The following is a 19,178-nucleotide window of genomic DNA, read 5'->3' as shown; positions in this document are numbered from 1 at the left end:
CATCACCTCCACTAGCTTTCTTCGCAGTAATGCTTTCTAAGGCCCACTTGACTTCACATTCCAGGATGTCTGGCTCTAGGTGAGTGATCACCCCATTGTGATTACCTGGGTCGTGAAGATCTTCTGTACAGTCTGTGTATTCTTGCCACCTCTTCTTAGTATCTTCTGGTTCTGTTAGGTCCATACCATTTCTGTTCTTTATCGAGCCCATCTTTGCATGAAATGTTCCCTTGCTATCTCTAATTCTCTTGAAGCGATCTCTAGTCTTTCCCATTCTATTGTTTTCCTCTATTTCTTTGCATTGATCACTGAGGAAGGCTTTCTTATCTCTCCTTGCTATTCTTTGGAACTTTGCATTCAAATGGGTACACTGTTCCTTTTCTCCTGTGCTTTTTGCTTCTCTTCTTTTCACAGCTATTTGTAAGGCCTCCTCAGACAGCCATTTTGCCTTTTTGCATTTCTTTTTCTTGGGGATGGTCTTGATCCCTATCTCCTGTACAATGTCACCAACCTCTGCTCATAGTTCATCAGGCACTCTATCTATCAGATTTAGTGCCTTAAATCTATTTCTCACTTCCACTGTATAATCATAAGGGATTTTATTTAGGTCATACCTGAATGGTCTAGTGGTTTTCCCCACTTACTTCAACTTAAGTCTAAATTTGGCAATAAGGAATTCATGATCTGAGCCACAGTCAGCTGGTCTTGTTTTTGCTGACTGTTTTACCTCAATTATCTCATGTCAAATTAAGGGCAGAAAGTCTCAAGCTCATGTTCTATAGAGGGCGTTAAAGATAAGCTGAATGATCTCTGTCTCCCTTAAGTTATTATTGAGGGGCAATAATAAAAATGGATAGTCTCCCAAAGGGGAAAGGAATTTTGGTTTAAGAAAAAGAACTGCAAATGAGAACACTGGCCACTACCTGCATAGACTTTTTTTTTTTTTTTTTTTTTTAAGAAGTAACAGTTTACTCACACATACTCATAGTCATTTTAATTAAGGTTCATTTAATAGGATCATCTACAAGGCTTGGCCATGAAAAGTTTCTCATATGAATTACAAAAATATCTGTTAGAGATTATTAGGACCTAGACAAAGTATTAAAAAGCCATTACTTTGCCAGCAAAGGTCCGTCTAGTCAAAGCTATAGCTTTTCCAGTAGTCGTATATGGATGTGAGAGTTGGACCAGAAAGAAGGCTGAGCGCCGAGGAATTGATGCTTTCAAACTGTGGTGTTAGAGAAGGCTATTGAGAGTCCTGTGGACTGCAAGGAGATAAAACCAATCAATCCTACAGGAAATCAGTCCTGAATATTCACTGGAAGGACTGATGCCGAAACTGAAGTTCCAATATTTTGGCCACATGATGCGAAGAACCAACTCATTTGAAAAGACTCGGATGCTCAGAAAGATTGTAGGCAGGAGGAGAAGGGGATGACAGAGAACGAGATGGTTGGATAGCATCACTGACTCCCATCAGTGGACATGGGTTTGAGCAAGCTTCAGGAGATGGTGAAGGACAGGGAGGCCTGGCATGCTGCTGTCCATGGGGTCTCAAAAAGTTGGGCATGACTGAGTGACTGAATGACAACATTAGAACCAAGTGCCACATTTTATTGAAATGATCTATGAAATCCTCATGCAACAGAAATTCTAGAAAACTACACATCTGAGCATACACATCAATCTAGACTTTAAAAGAACCAAGAAACTTACAGTGCCTGAAAAATGAAATATTTTCTGCTAATAAATAAAAGCATATGAGCTTCTACTAAAGGAAATCAGTCCTGAATATTCATTGGAAGGACTGATGTTGAAGCTGAAACTCCAATACTTTGGCCACCTGCTGCGAAGAACTGACTCACTGGAAAAGACCCTGGTGCTGGGAAAGGTTGAAGGTGGGAGGAGAAGGGGACAACAGAGGATGAGATAGTTGGATGGCATCACAGACTCAATGGGCATGAGTTTGAGTAAACTCAGAGTTGGTGATGGACAGGGAGGCCTGACGTGCTGCAGTCCATGGGGTCGCAAAGAGTCAGACACAACTGAGTGACTGAACTGAACTGAACTTGTACTCAAGATACATACACATGCAATAAACATATCAAGACAATGAACTATAGGAAACAAGAAAAAGAATGCCTTAACATTGGGTTTGATTTCTGGCTCTTCCACTTATCTGTTTTCTTAGGAAAAAAGGTATATACAATAATATTGAGCATCTCCTCCTGCTCTGAAACTCTGTTATTGAAGTCTGATTAGTAAGTGAATTACCAGCTACTAACAGCTAAAAGATTAAATATGACACAGTAAGATCAAAGTATAGTTCATAAAAGAACAGTACCACCAGCCAAGTTCGTATCTCATACACAGCAAATGATTCATGAAAAGAAAGAAGAAAAAAGATTTAAGAATTTTGACCAGATTTCTTGATTTCTGAATGAAAGTTACAAAACTTGTAACTTCCCCAAGGTTCCCAAAGTAACAGCCACCATATTGTCTACTCCAACTTGGAAAAGAAACAACCTTCAAGTCAAGCATATCCCCTTAAATGAAATTTTATAAAACTCTCCAAATCACTTATCATCCTTCTGAACTCCTGGAAGCTGCGTCTCTCACACAAGACAATTAACTACATAATTTTTATGATAGGCCTTATATTAAAGGCTTCCCTTGTGGCTCAGCTGGTAAAGAATCCGCCTGCAAAGCGGGAGAGCTGGGTTTGATTCCTGGGTTGGGAAGATCCCCTGGAGAAGGGAAAGGCTACCCACTCCAGTATTCTGGCCTGGAGAATTCCATGGACTGTATAGTTCATAGGGTTGCAAAGAGTCAGACACGACTGGGAGACTTTCACTTCACTTCACTTGTATTAAATAATAATATTTCTGAAGAAAGTAAACAGGACTTTTGGTATTGAAGAAAACCAGGCAGAGAGATGAAGGTTGGAAGTGAGATTTAAAAAACATAAAATTAAGTGAAAGTTTTATTTGACATAATACACAACTGAGTGACTGAACTGAAAATCTTTTCCAGTGACCTGATTTTCAAAGTGATGGCAATCAAATTTATACCCTCTTAAAAAGATGAGAAGAGTTTTTCTACTCTTTATAATATCACCAGCCCTAAAGGAAGACCAAAAGGTGCTAATATTGGAGGTTACTCACACAAACAGGTCAGTCAGATTACCCTGGAGTGAAGTCCACAGCCAGTAAGTTCCATGGACAAGCACAGAGCTTCCAATCAGCTATTCAATGCCCACTTTAAAATATAAGCAGAAAGCCCAACGGCCAAACACAGAAGTCCCCTAATAGAAGGGTGGCAGGGGGTGGGGGTGGGGGTGGGGGTGGGGGGTAGGGGGTTTGCAAGCAAAACAAGCAGAAAAGGGCAGCTTGGAAGAAAAAAGGATGAGGTTAGGGAGAGAAAATTTAAGGAAAGACGAGAGGAAGGAAACAAGTGAGCAAACTCCTTTCAGAAAGATAAGATTTTTGAATCCATGAAATAACAAGATGTTATTAAAAGGAAAAACAGAACATTCAGAGGAACAAAGAGCTCCTGTAAAGTAAAAACATAATCATAAAAGAGAAAGTTGGAAAGATAAATGTTGAAGGAAACTCCCAGAAATTACAGCACAAGGCAGACATGGTAAAACAGTACAGGATTAGTCCAGGAGGTTTAGTAGTCAAAAACAGGAGTAAGAGAAAACAGAAAATTGAAGAGAGGAAATAATTTTTAAAAATAATCTAAGAAAATTTCCAAACTGAATGGCATGATTTTCAAGACTGAAGGGGTCTACTCTGTGCCAAGCACAAAGGATGAAAATAGAAGGCTTACAAAGGCACATTATGCAAGATTGGTAGGTAGAGCCTTTGTGCTTTCAGTGAGAAAAAAGTTTTCATACAAAACCCCAAGAATTAGAATGGTGTCGGTCTCAACTGGGGGAAAGCCGGGGGGTTAAATTAATGATTAGCACACCAAACGGAATTTAAGAACTCCAAGGAAAACAAGAAATTGTCCTGGAAATAAGTAATCCTATCTGGAAGAGATGAGGAAGAACAGGAGGTGAAGGGAGAAGGGTGTGTAGGGAATATGTGTTTTTGGGGTAGTACAGTGGTTAAATCTCTTCTTCTGTAATGGGACAGATAATTTCTAAAACTGAAAAAAAAAGAAAAAAGCAAAATCAAGCAGCACAGCTGTTTAGAAATTTGAAGATAAATTCCAAAGGAATCAGCTACAAGAGTTCAAAATGGTTGGTTCCAGGGAATCTTCTTCGAGAGGAGCTTTTAGAACTATTTGATTATAGGTAAACTAGATATTTTAATTAAAAAAGAAAAGAAAATATATTAAAGAAACAAAGTAAAACAATAGCACACTACATGGATAAGAAATAAAAAATTATATTACATATCATGAACTAATTTCCCTAATATTAAAAGGGTCCCATAAATCAGTAAGAAGATGAACACCATGATAGATAAATGGACCAAAAAACCCCCCAGAAATGGATCTTAAACTATGTCCAACTTCACATTCATAAAAGAAATGAAAATTAAGACTACACTAAGATAATTTTTCACGTGTCAGACTGGCAAAGATCAAAGGTTTGATAATCATTCTCTTGACGACATGATGCAGGAACATACATTGCTGGTACCAACAGAGTGGTACAACCTCACTGGAAGGCAATTTAACAAAGTCTACCAAAAATTACAGTTGCACATACTCTTCAACCACATTCTAAAAATTTACCTACAGGTTTACTCCTAAATGTACAAATGGTAGATGGTGGATGGACAGATGAATAGTTAACTGGATGGTAGGTAGACGGACAGACATATGAGTGGCAATGGTAAAATAGACAAAACAATTTTAATATCACTCATTTGGCAACTGATAATTTTATTATCAGTTCTAATACTCTGAAGCTCCACTACTTTGGCCACTTGATGCAAAGAGCCGACTCATTAGAAAAGACTCTGATGCTGGGAAAGACTGAAGGCAGGAGAAGGGGACAACAGAGGACGAGATGGTTGGATGGCATCACTGACTCAATGGACATGAGTTTGAGCAAGCTACAGAAGATGGTGAAGGACAGGGAAGCTTGGCATGCTGCAGTCCATGGGGTCGCAAAGAGCTGGACATGACTGAGTGACTGAACAACAACATCAGAACCATGTGCCATATTTTACTGAAAAGATCTATGAGATCCTTATGTAACAGAAACTCTAGAAAACTACACATCTGAGTATACATATCAATCTAGACTTTAAAAGAACCAAGAAACTTACAGTGCCTAAAAAATGAAATATTTTCTGAGCAACTGAACAACAGCAAATTTTATTTAATAGGGATGAATTATGATATACACTTAAAGATAAAATATAAACCATAATACCCTACAACTTTTAAAAAAGAATATATACACATGTGGGCAAGTGCACAGATGTATATATTCCTGCATAAATGTTTATATTCATTTCCTGGAAGCATACACAGAACTGATTACCTGTGGGGAAGAGAAATCAAAAGGCTGGAAGACAGGAATTAAAGAGAGAATCTCCATTATATACCATGCTGTATCTTTTCCGTTTTAAACCATGTAAATGTAATGAACATTAAATACTTAAATTTAATACCATTTCATGAATGTTATTTCAACTATGAAAATCCCTTTATAATGAATCCTTTAGTAATCAAAGCTATAATCTATAAAAATGTAAATAAATTTTGGCTAGAAATATCAATATAGTGATACCCAAAGGTTTTCCTCTCTGCAAACAAAAAAACAATCACTCATAGTGACATGGTGAGAGAACCATTAACACCCAGCAGACACATCCTGCTTGTTTCAATACACTGGCACTTCTTTGAAGTAGTAAACCCACTGGTAAATCCTACTATTAAAAAGAATAAATAAAAAGCATGGATTCTACACTTGATGCAAGATTTAAAAAAAATTGGGATGTAATTAATAATCTCTAAAAGTTAGCACCAATCTAGGGCAAAACACATCAAAAATTCATAAACAGATGTATATACCACTAACAGAAAAGTTCCTTTCTGGAAAGAATTTAGAATAAGACTAAATATTTAGTATTATTTACTATGCTATAAATCAAAATATCAAATTCTAGTTAAATGAACTGTACTTCTGTAAGAAACAAGGTGAAAAAATTCTCATGGTGCATTTTCTAATTTTACAGAAATAGGATTAATAGATACTTCCCAAAAAGGAATATAAAAGCTGTATTATGAGGCATGTTAGCAAAACCCCAGCATTTCTGGTACCTCTTGCAAGACATTTCTTCAGTGTAAGATACTCTAGTATAGCATACTCTGAAAGAGATTTGATACAAACGCAGTCCTAAGCAGATTTTAGCTAGCAACACAGAGCTACAGGAAAACACAAAATAATCTTTATCATATTTTCACAATGGCAGTAAACAAAAAATTACAGATGTTCCTGGGGAAAGGCAAAAAATATAAAGCTTCAATTAAAGAGAAAAATTATATCTTATATAGCTATTAGTATATACAGTCAGCATATGGGAGAGTGTGGAGCACTGTGGTGCTTGTGAGCGTCCAGCATGGCGTACCGGGGCCAGGGCCAGAAGGTCAGAAGGTGATGGTGCAGCCCATCAGTCTCATCTTCAGATACTTGCAAAATAGATCACGGATTCAGGTGTGGCTTTATGAGCCAGTGAATATGCCGATAGAGGGCTGCATCATTGGTTTTGATGAGTATACGAACCTCGTATTAGGTGACGCAGAAGAGATTCATTCTAAAACAAAGTGAAGAAAACAACTGGGTCGGATCATGCTAAAAGGAGATAACATTACTCTGCTCCAAAGTGTCTCCAACTAGAAGTGACAGATGAAGTGAGAAATTGTTTGGCAATACCGTTGGTTTTTTTAGGTGTCCTCTGTTAGAGATGTAGTTCTAAAACATGTATTCATATTGTTCTGCTCACCCTTATGTTATTACCAGATTACAATAAATGCTGTGGGACTGTTTTTATCAAAAAAAAAAAAAAAAAAAAAAAAGTCAGCATATGGCTATCGTTATGTAGACTCAATATTACCCTTGCAAAGACCTTTAAGATAATAAAAGCTAACATTTATATAGATTCTTTATATGAATAGGCGCTGGAGCCTGTATTATCTACACCTACATCAATCAAGTCACTTAGTCTTTGCAACACATTTTTAAGATGGATATTATTACTGTCCTCACTTTATAGATGAGAGCACTGAGTCAAAGAATGGCTGAGTAACTTGTCCAAGGTAGGTAGCAGAGCTATTGTTACCAAGCAGTCTAACTCCAGAGTCCATTCTCTTAACCATCAACAACACACACCATAGTAAATACTTAAAATATGTGAGGTTTTTTTCTTCCAGAGTTTAAACAAATCTCCACTTCCTCACATGAATAAAAAAACCTGTTTGTCAGAACCTTGACTCTGCTTTCTCTCAAATACACTATTTAATTCACTAGTAAATCCTATCAATTTTATCTCCAAATATATCTTGAATCCATCCCACATCTCTCATCTGCAGCTGCACCATCGCAAAGTGATCACTGTCCACTGCGTAGACTACTGCAATAACCAGTGGTCCTTCTTCCATTTTTGCCTCTAATTCATTCTCCAGAGTGATCTTTCTTCCATATGATGAAATCATTTCACTCTTGACTTCCCACTGAATTTAAAGAAAATTTAAAGAAAAACTTACCACAGTCCTCTATGATCTGACTCCTGTTTAGTTCTTCAATCTTACTTCCTATAACTCTTCCTCCATCACTTAAGCTCTCTAGCCACTGTGGACTTATCTTTTCACTCAACATGTCAAGCTTGTTCCCTATCTCTGGACTTTTGTTTTTACTTCTTCCTCTTTCTGGAATAACCCTTATTTCTCCACCCGCATACCTGCATGGCTGGCTCCTTGACATTTAGATCTCAGCCCAACAGTTAACTCAAAGAGACCTTTCCTGAGAACCCCGAATACTATCACAGTTCATTTTTCAGTTTTCTTTTACTCACAGCTTGCTGAAACGGTTTTTCATCCAATTCTTTACTTTATTGATATCAACCAGAATGTAAGATCCAAGAGAAGAGAAACACATCTGTCTTACACAATGCCAAAATGACTACAACTACGCATGGTACACAGTAAGCACTCCATAAATATGTACGGAAAAAAGTGAAAGTTAGGTGCACAGTCGTGTCCAACTCTTTGCAGCTCCATGGACTGCAGCCTGTACCATGCCTCTGTCCATGGAATTCTCCAAACAAGAGTACTGGAGTGGGTTGCCATTTCCTTCTCCAAGGGATCTTCCCAACCCAGGGATTGAACCCAGACCTCCTGCACTACAGGCCAATTCTTTACCAACTGAGCCACTAGGGAAGCCCATAAATATGTATGGAATGAATGAATGAGCAAGTGAGCACCAAATGAAGTAGTTGACTTACCAGAAATAATCTGCATTGGATAATGCTCACATTATGGGAGGCCTACTGCAACTGAAAATGGCTGAACCACAGTTTCCAACTCAAGCTCAGTAAAGCTAAAAAATACAATAGTCTAGATTGATATAAGGTTCAGCACTGTGATTTATCAAACGTATACAGCAACAAATTTCATTCTAAGGACCACACTTTGAGAGGAACATTGACAAAATTAAAATATATCCCAAGTAAAAGATGAGAACAGCAGGCAACTGGAAAAAATACATCAGGTAACAAACATCTGAAGAAGCTGGGACTGCTTAGACTAGAGAGGAGGAATTAAGTCCCAGGGCTTCCCTGGTGGTTCAGACGGTAAAGAATCGGCCTGCAATGTGGGGGACTTGGGTTCTATCCCTGGGTTGGAAAGATCCCCTGGAGAAGGGAAAGACAACCTACTCTAGTATTCCTGCCTAGAGAATTCCTTGGACAAAGGAGCCAGGCCGGCCACAGTCCATGGGGTCGCAAAGAATTGGACATGACTAGCAACTGAGTGAAGTGACTTTCTGCATCGGAGAAGGAATTGGCAACCCACTCCAGTGTTCTTGCCTGGAGAATCCCAGGGACGGGAGAGCCTGGTGGGCTGCTGTCTATGGGGTCGCACAGAGTTGGACACGACTGAAGCGACTTAGCAGCAGCAGCAGCAGTGACTATATGCAGGTCAGGAAGCAACAGTTAGAATTGGACATGGAACAACAGACTGGTTCCAAATAGGAAAAGGAATACGTCAAGGCTGTATATTGTCATCCTGCTTATATAACTTATATGCAGAGTACATCATGAGAAATGTTGGGCTGAAGAGGCACAAGCTGGAATCAAGCTTGCCGGGAGAAATATCAATAACCTCAGGTATGCAGATGACACCACCCTTATGGCAGAAAGGGAAAAAGAACTAAAGAGCCTTGATGAAAGTGAAAGAGGAGAGTGAAAAAGTTGGCTTAAAACTCAACATTCAGAAAACTAATATCATGGCATCCAGTCCCATCACTTTGTGGCAAATAGATGGGGAAACAGTAGAAACAGTGGCTGACTGTATTTTTCTGGGCTCCAAAATCACTGCAGATGGTGACTGCAGCCATGAAATTAAAAGACGCTTATTCTTTGAAAGGAAAGTTATGACCAACCTAGATAGCATATTAAAAAGCAGAGACATTACTTTGTCAACAAAGGTCCATCTAGTCAAGGCTATGGTTTTTCCAATAGTCATGCGTGGATGTGAGAGTTGGACTATAAAGAAAGCTGAGTGCAGAAGAATTGATGCTTTTGAACTGTGACACTGGAGAAGACTCTTGAGAGTCCCTTGGACTGCAAGGAGATCCAACCAGTCCATCCTAAAGGAGATCAGTCCTGGGTGTTCACTCGAAGGACTGATGTTGAAGCTGAAACTCCAGTACTTTGGCCACCTCATGCGAAGAGTTGACTCATTTGAAAAGACCGTGATGTTGGGAAAGATTGAGGGCAGGAGGAGAAGCGGACGACAGAGGATGAGATGGTTGGATGGCATCACCAACTCAATGGACATGAGTTTGGGACTTGGTGATGGACAGGGAGGCCTGGTGTGCTGCAGTTCATGGGGGTCACAAAGAGTCGGACACGACTGAGCAACTGAACTGAACTGAAGTCACACACACACACACACACACACATTAAGTCTGATCAGGGCTGATAGTGAATTCTGAGTCCTTGTAAAAGAAGAAATGGCATGTTTATCTATTCCTGAGGGTAGACCTACCAGGTGTCTAGTTAACATTAAAATATTTCTTTAAAAATTGTTATTCATTACAGAAGCTGAAAGAAAGGATGAAATTAAATTAAAAACTGGAGTGCAGCTGTCCTTCAGTCATTTAACAGTTTACATGCACTACTCACCACCAAAATTAAAGAGGGAAAGACAACTCTGTATTAGAGGATGTCTACTGTTTATAAATACACAAAACCCAAGATGCATCATTATCTTGGCGTCTACTGCAACAGAAAAACCGAGTGCCCTTCCTAAGCTAAAGTCAAAACAGAATATGGAAAGAAGAGCAAATAAACAAAGAAGAAGGGGAATTTGAGAGGGATAAAAGACAAAATGTAATTCCCCACTAAAATGATGATTACTATTTAGAGACATAAACAATAAAAAAATTGTACATGGAATAGCATAAAATCTGTACATATAAGGGAAAATATCCCAAAATGAATATAGTTGTTGTCAGACTGATGATGTTATGCCAGTCCACAGCAATCTAAGAACACTACATTTAATTGGCTCTATGTCAATATTTATTGAAGGAGCATAACAGGTATTGGGTTGGCCAAAAAGTTTGTTCAGTTTTAAGTAAAAATAAAAAACCTATTTTTCATTTTCACCAAGAACTTTATTGAACAACATATCCCATAACCGAACAAACTTTCTGGCCAACCTGATACATGGATGCTCAATTTACACTTTATTTCTACTTTTCTGTATGTCTGAAAATTTCCATCACCAAAATGTTTTAAAACTAACAATGCTGTCTCTCTCTGTGTTCTATCAAAATTAAGAGCAACTAAATTTATATTTTTTATCATAATGATATTTAAATTGCAAGACATGTAGAAAAAAAAAAATTCCTGAGCCATTTCATTTTGCCTTTACTCCTTCATGATTACAAATGCTAAATATCACTCACACTTTTATCAGCCTCATGGCCAAAGGTAAGAATCTTTTGCTGTCTCAACAGTTTGAGGGGGCAGACTGCAGAGCACTTTCTTTGGTCAGCAACAAAACCCTCTCAGGGACAACCAGGTGACTAATCTAAGAGGGTTAATGGTCCTCTCACCTCTTATTATATATAAAGTTAACTTTAGATACAGAGGCTTCTTATAACAAGCAATCATAACGTTTTTATCTTATTTGAGGCACTGAAGAATAAGTAAATACTTCCATAACACTCATTCTGTGACAGGCACTGTTTCAAATGCTTCATAAACATTAACTCATTGAAATTCTACTCTCAAAAATAACAAATATCAAAAAGGCAAACAATTTTCAAAGCGACCTCTAGTCAAAAATCTTTAAAGAAAGCAAGTCATAAAATTTCAACAAAGGACATTCGTATACTGCAAAATTCCCCCTCTCCTTTCTACATTTGGCACAGTTTTCTTAGAGGGGGCATGTGGATCTTGGTGAGTCTATTCAACAACAGCATAATCTGTCAATCCCATCTGCTTCCTACCAAACAGAAGATGTGTCAGGGAGGCCTCAGGCCCATAGACAAGATTTTCCTCAAGGGTTTCTAAAGACAAGTATGGTGTTTTGACTGCTGCTGCTAAGTCACTTCAGTCATGTCCGACTCTGTGCAACCCTATGGACAGCAGCCCACCAGGCTCCTCTGTCCACAGGATTCTCTAGGCAAGAATACTGGAGTGGGTTGCCATTTCCTTCTCCAGGTGTTCTGACTAAAAAACTAAACGGCAATAACAATACAACTTAGGTGGCAATCAGGATTCAAACCAAAGCAGACTAGAGAGCAGCTTCTTAAATTTAAGGCTTAAGTGCTTAATGCATTAAAAAACCTTTTCCTTCCTTTTTAAAATCAACGATATTCCTATAACTGTATGGGGACCCAAAAGGCAAGGGTACTAAATGTAATGTGGTACCCAGACAGGATCCTGGCAAAGAAAAACGCAATTACTAGGAAAGCTGGTGAAATCTAAATCAAGTCTGGAGCTTAGCTGGTAGAACAGCACCAATGTTGGTTTCTTAGTTTAGACCACAGTAACATAAGAAGTTGACAGAGAGGAAACTGGTCAAGGGGTATGCAGGAACACTCTCTGTACTATCTTTGGAACTTTCCTATAAAACTAAAATTACTTCAAAATTTAAAATTTCTTTTAAAAAATTTAAGAGTAACAAGTCAGTCTCAGGTTTCTACCAAAATTAAGTAGAACACCCCTACCAACCAAAGTGTTGGCTAAAGCAAGGATTATAAATTGGCTATGGAAAATCTTTCTACCTGTGATTTGGCCAATCATGCCAGGGTGGCTTATAAATGTATCCTAAAAATACCCAGAGTATATAAACCTGGAAACTCTGACCTAGTGGTTCTGTTTCTGAGAAGTTATCTTAAAGAAATAAGCCCAACTGTACAAAAATATTATTTTAAAAGATTAAAAATACTAACAAATAGGATCAGTATGTTAAAAAATAATCCTCTATAGTAGGAACAGAAAAAGTTATGTATTTGGAAATAATATAATTCTCCAAAATAGAAGATCAAGAGAGAAAAATCTTTGTGTATAAGCCTCATTATGGTGTTATTTATACTGAATATAAAAACAATCTGTATATCCAACAACAGAGAAATGGAACAAATCTATAGCAGTGGTTCTCAACCAGGAAGAGAAAGACATCTGGCAACGTCTAGAGACATTTTCGGTCGTCACAACTGATGTGGGGAGAAGACAAGCCTGGCATCTAGTTAGAAGAGGTCAGGAAGGCTGCAAAACGTCCTGTGCTGCAGAAAGCCTTGCAGCAAAGAACAGCTCAGATGTCAACGGTGCTGAGGCTAACAGGCCCTCATCTACAGGACGAAGTACCATACAGTCGCATCAGCAAAGGACTGGGGGGCAACATATTTACAATTTAAGGAAAAAACAGCACACTATATTTAAGCTATTTGATTTTAAAGGCAATTAAAGAATCCCATAAGAATTCAATCCTTCACTCTCTCCCACACCCTTCTAAATAAAGCCACCTGAAGCAGGAGAGGAGTAGATATATCAGGCTAGTTTCAGTCTTCCAAAGCGCAATGCACAGGGAAGTGGCACTGTGTCAGATTTCAAGGAAGCAGGCATGACAGAAGTGTTTTATCCTTAACTAAACTGTTGTTCTTTCAAACATGTGAAGGGATGCAAATTTCATCCCAGTGGCATAAAAATTATTTTGAGACATTTGAAAATCAACAGATGCAGAAAAAGGATTTGTCTAAACCCCATTCCCCATATCTATCTAAAGAGCAGAGTCTAAAAGAATTATCTAGACAAAAATGCTTCTTTCAAGGGAGATTTCCAATAACAGAGTAGACTAACGCCTATCACCTGAGATGAGAAATCAATAGTCACAAAACTATCATAACTGCCATCTACTTTCCTAAAGAGGTATTTGTCTTTCCTAAAAGTCTTTTGTTTTGTAAGTGGAATAACACAACACCACAGCACATAAGTAAAACCTACCAGTAACACAAAGGTAAAGAACCAGAAACAACAGAACAAAATTAATTCACCACTCTTTGTCTACGGTAGATCAAATTTTTTTTTTCTGGACAAAGCTGGAATAATCTGAGCAATAAAATAAAGTGGTATTGGATTATAAAACAAAGTATAAATACTCAAGTCCATACTGATAAAAATCAGTGATTGAAAAAAATGAAAGAACCGACAAACCTCCAGTGCAAATTCCAAGTATTTTATGTAGATAGACTATACAAATAAGTAGAAACTTTCCACCCTTATAAGTGTAGACTGAGCATGGGGACTTCCTTTTCAAAGAGCACAACATGGAAAGGCGGGTAAAAAGAGTAACTTTACAGTGAAGAAACCTAACATATACTACTAAGGTGAGCAAGGTCAACATCAATAGTCATAATCATATTCATTGTATGTTTTCCTGAAACAATATGATGAAAATAGCACTTGATCTCTGTAGTCTTCTGCCACAAACTCCATTACTCCAATCTAATCATGAGAAAGAACTAGTCAAATTTCAGCAGAGACATTCGACAAAATACCTGACTAGTACTCCTCAAAACTGTCAAGGTCAAAGAAGTCTGATCAACACACATAGCCAAGAGGGGCCTAAGGAGACATATGATTAAAAAGAATGTGGTTATATCCTAAATGGGACCCTGAATAAGTACAAGCTTTAGTTCAGTATTCAGTTCAGCTGCTCAGTCGTGTCCAACTCTTTGCAACCCCATGGACTGCAGCACGCCAGGCTTCCCTGTCCATCACCAACTCCTGGAGCTTCCTCAAACTCATGTCCATCAAGTTGGTGATGCCATCCAACCCTCTCTTCCTCTGTCGTCCCCTTCTCCTCCTGCCTTCAATCTTGCCCAGCATCAGGGTCTTTTCCAATGAATCAGCTCTTCGCATCAGGCAGCCAAATTATTGCAGTTTCAGCTTCAGCATCAGTCCTTCCAATGACTATTCAGGACTGATTTCCTTTAGGATAGACTGGATTCATCTCCTTGCATCCCAAGAGACTCTCAAGAGTTTTCTCCAACACCACATTTCAAAAGCATCAATTCTTCGGTGCTCAGCTTTATAGTCCAACTCTCACACCCATACATCACTACTGGAAAAACCTTGGCTTTGACTAGACGGACCTTTGTTGGCAAAGTAATGTCTCTGCTTTTTAAAAAGCTATCTAGATTGGTCATAACTTTACTTCTTAGGATCAGGCGTATTTTAATTTCACGGCTGCAGTCACTATCTGCAGTTATTTTGGAGCCCCCCAAAATAAAGTTTCTCACTGTTTCCATTGTTTCCCCATTTATTTGCCATGAAGTGATGGGACCAGATGCCATGATCTTAGTTTTCTGAATGTTGAGTTTTAAGCCAACTTTTTCACTCTCCTCTTTCACTTTCATCAAGAGGCTCTTTAGTTCTTCCTTGCCTTATGCCATAACAGTCGTGTCATCTGCATACCTGTGGTTACCGACATTTCTCCCACCAATCTTGATTCCAGTTTGTCCTTCATCTAGCCCAGCATTTTGCATGATATACTCTGCATGTAAGTTAAATAAGCAGGGTGACAATATACAACCGTCACCTACTCCTTTCCCTATTTGAAATCAGTCTGTTGTTCCATGTCCAGTTCTAACTGTTGCTTCTTGACCTGCATACAGATTTCTCAGGAGGTAGGTAAGGTGGAAAATTTTTAAAGAGATGGGAGCTTTAGCTAACAATAACCAATACTGGCTCGCTCATTAATCGTAAGGGCTCAACTGGGCAGTTCCCCCTTAGGGCTTGTCATATTACTGCACACACATAAAGCCTGGGGAGGTACAGTCAGCCCTCCATGCCCACAGATTCTGGATCTGTGCAATCAACCAACTACAGATTGAAAGTATTTGGGGAAAAAAAATTCCAGAAAGTCCCAAAAAGCAAAACTTGAATTTGCCCTGCTTTGGCAGCTATTTACATATCATTTACATTATAGCAGGTATTACAAGTGGAGAAGGCAATGGCACCCCACTCCAGTACTTTTGCCTGGAAAATCCCGTGGATGGAGGAGCCTGGTGGGCTGCAGTCCATGGGGTCGCTAGAGTCGGACACGACTGAGCGACTTCACTTTCACTTTTCACTTTCATGCGTTGGAGAAGGAAATGGCAACCCACTCCAGTGTTCTTGCCTGGAGAATCCCAGGGACGGGGAAGCCTGGTGGGCTGCCGTCTCTGGGGTCGCACAGAGTCGGACACAACTGAAGCGACTTAGCAGCAGCAGAAGCACGTATTACAAGTAATCTAGAGATGATTTAAAGTATACAGTAGGATGTGCGTATGTAAATAGTTTGCCATTTTATTGAAGGGATTTGAGCAATTGTGGAATTTGATTTTATGTGGGGAGTCCTGGAACTATTACCAAGGGATGACAGTAGTCACTTGAAAACTCCTTTATTTAATTAGCAATTGCTGGAAGCAGTTAGCTAGAATTCAGCTGTGACTGCACTGAAGAATTGATGCTTTTGAACTGTGGTGTTGGAGAAGACTCTTGAGAGTCCCTTGGACTGCAAGGAGATCCAACCAGTCCATCCTAAAGGAGATCAGTCCTGAGTGTTCATTGGAAGGACTGATGTTGAAGCTGAAACTCCAATACTTTGGCCACCTCATGCAAAGAGCTGACTCATTTGAAAAGAACGTGATGCTGGGAAAGATTGAGGGCAGGAGGAGAAGGGGATGACAGAGGATGAGACGGTTGGATGGCATCACTGACTCGATGGACATGGGTTTGGGTAGACTCCAGGAGCTGGTGATAGACAGGGAGGCCTGGCGTGCTGCAGTTCATGGGGTCGCAAAGAGTCAGACACGACTGAGCGACTGAACTGAACTGTCCCCTGGAGAGCCTGTGAGTAGTCTCTCCAGTTTTGACTATCTCAGGGTAGTCAGACTTCTTACATGGCACCTGGCTTTCCCCAGAGAGAATGTCCCAAGAGAACCAAGCAGAAGCTCCACGGCCTTTTCTGACTGTCACCACTGCTACATGCTGCAGGTTAAAAGCAAGTTACGAAGGACAGTTCGGAAGGACATGTATACTACCTCCCACCTGCTGCTGCTAGGTCGCTTCAGTCGTGTCTGATTCTGCGACCCCAGAGACAGCAGCCCACCAGGCTCCCCCGTCCCTGGGATTCTCCAGGCAAGAACACTGGAGTGGGCTGCCATTTCCTTCTCCAATGCATGAAAGTGAAAAGTGAAAGTGAAGTCGCTCAGTCGTGTCCCACTCCTAGCGACCCCATGGACTACAGCCTACCAGGCTCCTCCGTCCATGGGATTTTCCAGGCAAGAGTACTGGAGTGGGGTGCCATTGCCTTCTCCAACCTCCCACCTAGGATGATTTAAAAACTTGCAGATGTACTAAAACTACTACATCTGGGAAAAGACTGGACCCTTACTTTGAAAAGGTTGAACTACAAAGATTCTGGATTTAGAAACAAACTCAGTTGAGACTTGATGCTTTTGAACTGTGGTGTTGGAGAACACTTTTGAGTTTCGTGGACTGCAAGGAGATCAAACCAGTCCATCCTAAAGGAAATCAGTCCTGAATATTCATTGGAAGGACTGATGATGAAGCTGAAGCTCCAATACTTTGGCCACCCGATGCGAAGAACTGACTCACTGGAAAAGACCCTGATGCTGGGGAAGACTGAAGGCAAGAGGAGAAGAGGCCGACAGACGATGAGATGGTTGGATGGCATCACCGCCTCGATGGGCATGAGTTTGAGCAGGCTCCCAGAGTTGGTGATGGACAGGGAAGCCTGGCGTGCTGCAGTCCATGGGTTCGCAAAGAGTGGGACACGACTGAACAACTGAACTCAGTTGAGTCAGGTAAAAAGCATTACTGAAATCCTCATTCTTTCCCAACTCAACTTCCAGAAATGTTACAAACCTCAGGAAGGCAACAGTAAAACTGGAAATTCAGTAGTCCCTTACAGACTACTTAATGAATACTCAACCAAATCATCAGGTCATCCTACTAAGTCTATCTAAGACAGTCCCTGTCCATTCACACAAGACTTACAAAATTAAATATCAATAGGCATTCAAAGATAACCAGACACTGAAGGAAAAGATACAATATGCAAAACAGAATCAAAGCAAGAACATAAACAAATCAGAGAGAAGAGAGAGAAACAAAAAAATCAAGAGAAATAAAGTGTATTGTATTCATGAAACAAGAATGAGATGCTACCAAAAGAAAAAAAAAATTTTTTTTTTCCAGAGAAAAAGAAAGTACTCCTAGAAACTAAAATGAGGACAGATGTTTTTCAATAAAAGGTCACAGGGACTTTCCCAGCAGTCCAGTGGTTAAGATCCTGCCTTGGAATGCAGGGGGGTGTGTGTCCGATCCTTGACTGGGGAACTAAGATACAACTTGCCATGGGGTACAGCCAAAAAGTATATAATAATAATAATAATAAAAAGATAACAAAATCAAGTAGGAAAAACAACCTAAAAAGGATGTCTCTGCACCTAACCCCCATCCCCAGTCAAATCCAACAACAAAGACTTAAAACAGGACAGAATAAAACTAAGAAATTGTTGGGATCTATCCGACTAACAAATATTCTAGAAAGAACACGAAAAACAAAGAGAAGAAACTTACCAAAGAAATGATTCAGAAAAGTTTCCCAACACTAAAAAGTATAAAATGTCAGGACTGAAAGTGCATAATAACTGATGACAGCACAACCACAACCACAAGAAAAAAGGTAACTGAACTCCAAAGCACTGTAAGATAAAACCTGAAAATCCCCAGTGGGAAAAACAGGTCACACCGAGAATCAGGAACCGGCAGCATCAGAAATCTCAGAGCAGTATCTGATCAAGTAAAGAGCATGTACCTTCCCGTGGAATTGCTGGGTTACAGAATACTCACCCTAGAGGGAAGCATGTACTGATGCAATGTATTAAAAACATTCTGCAGAAGTTAAATGTATGGATCATACCACATGTACCACCATGAACCAATCTCAAAAAGAAAGCTAGCTGGAATAAAATACATACAGCGTGATGCTATTTATGTAAAATTATAAAATTTACAAACCAATAAATAGTTTAGATGCATGAATATACAGCAAAGGTATTAAAAACACACCAAAGTAGTATAAAAACTAAAATTACTATCAAGACTAACTTGATAATACTCAACTTCTAAGAAGAGGAGATGGAATGAGATAATATTCAGACAAAGCTGATAACATTTTCCTTATGAGAGCAGTTTGAAGCAAAGAGCAAAATTTAATGTCCATGAAATCTTGATGATGGGCACATGAATTATGTCAAGAATCCAATTTTCACACTGCAAGAAAATTTTCATGCTGTTCAAAAAGCTGCATACTTTGATTTAATAAATTCACATCTCAGTACAGTTTCACTGAAACACAATAATTCTGCAACAATTTCTGTTATTATTAAATGGTCATCAATACCCATT

The 19,178-nt window shown here is 39.3% G+C and overlaps 1 protein-coding gene and 1 pseudogene across 4 annotated transcripts in view; one reads left to right on the top strand and one right to left on the bottom strand.

Moving 5' to 3' along the window:
- The window catches only part of PPM1B (protein phosphatase, Mg2+/Mn2+ dependent 1B), a 93,524-nt gene that overhangs the window by 47,714 nt on the left and 26,632 nt on the right, over window positions 1–19,178 (bottom strand). The window lies entirely within an intron of this gene.
- On the top strand, window positions 6,585–7,041 carry LOC129622993 (small nuclear ribonucleoprotein E-like; annotated as a pseudogene).

This window comes from Bubalus kerabau, chromosome 11 (genome assembly GCF_029407905.1).
Source record: "Bubalus kerabau isolate K-KA32 ecotype Philippines breed swamp buffalo chromosome 11, PCC_UOA_SB_1v2, whole genome shotgun sequence".
NCBI classification, from domain to species: Eukaryota; Metazoa; Chordata; class Mammalia; order Artiodactyla; family Bovidae; genus Bubalus; species Bubalus kerabau.
The sequence above is the reverse complement of the archived record's forward strand: the minus strand, read 5'-3'. Positions and strand labels throughout refer to the sequence as shown.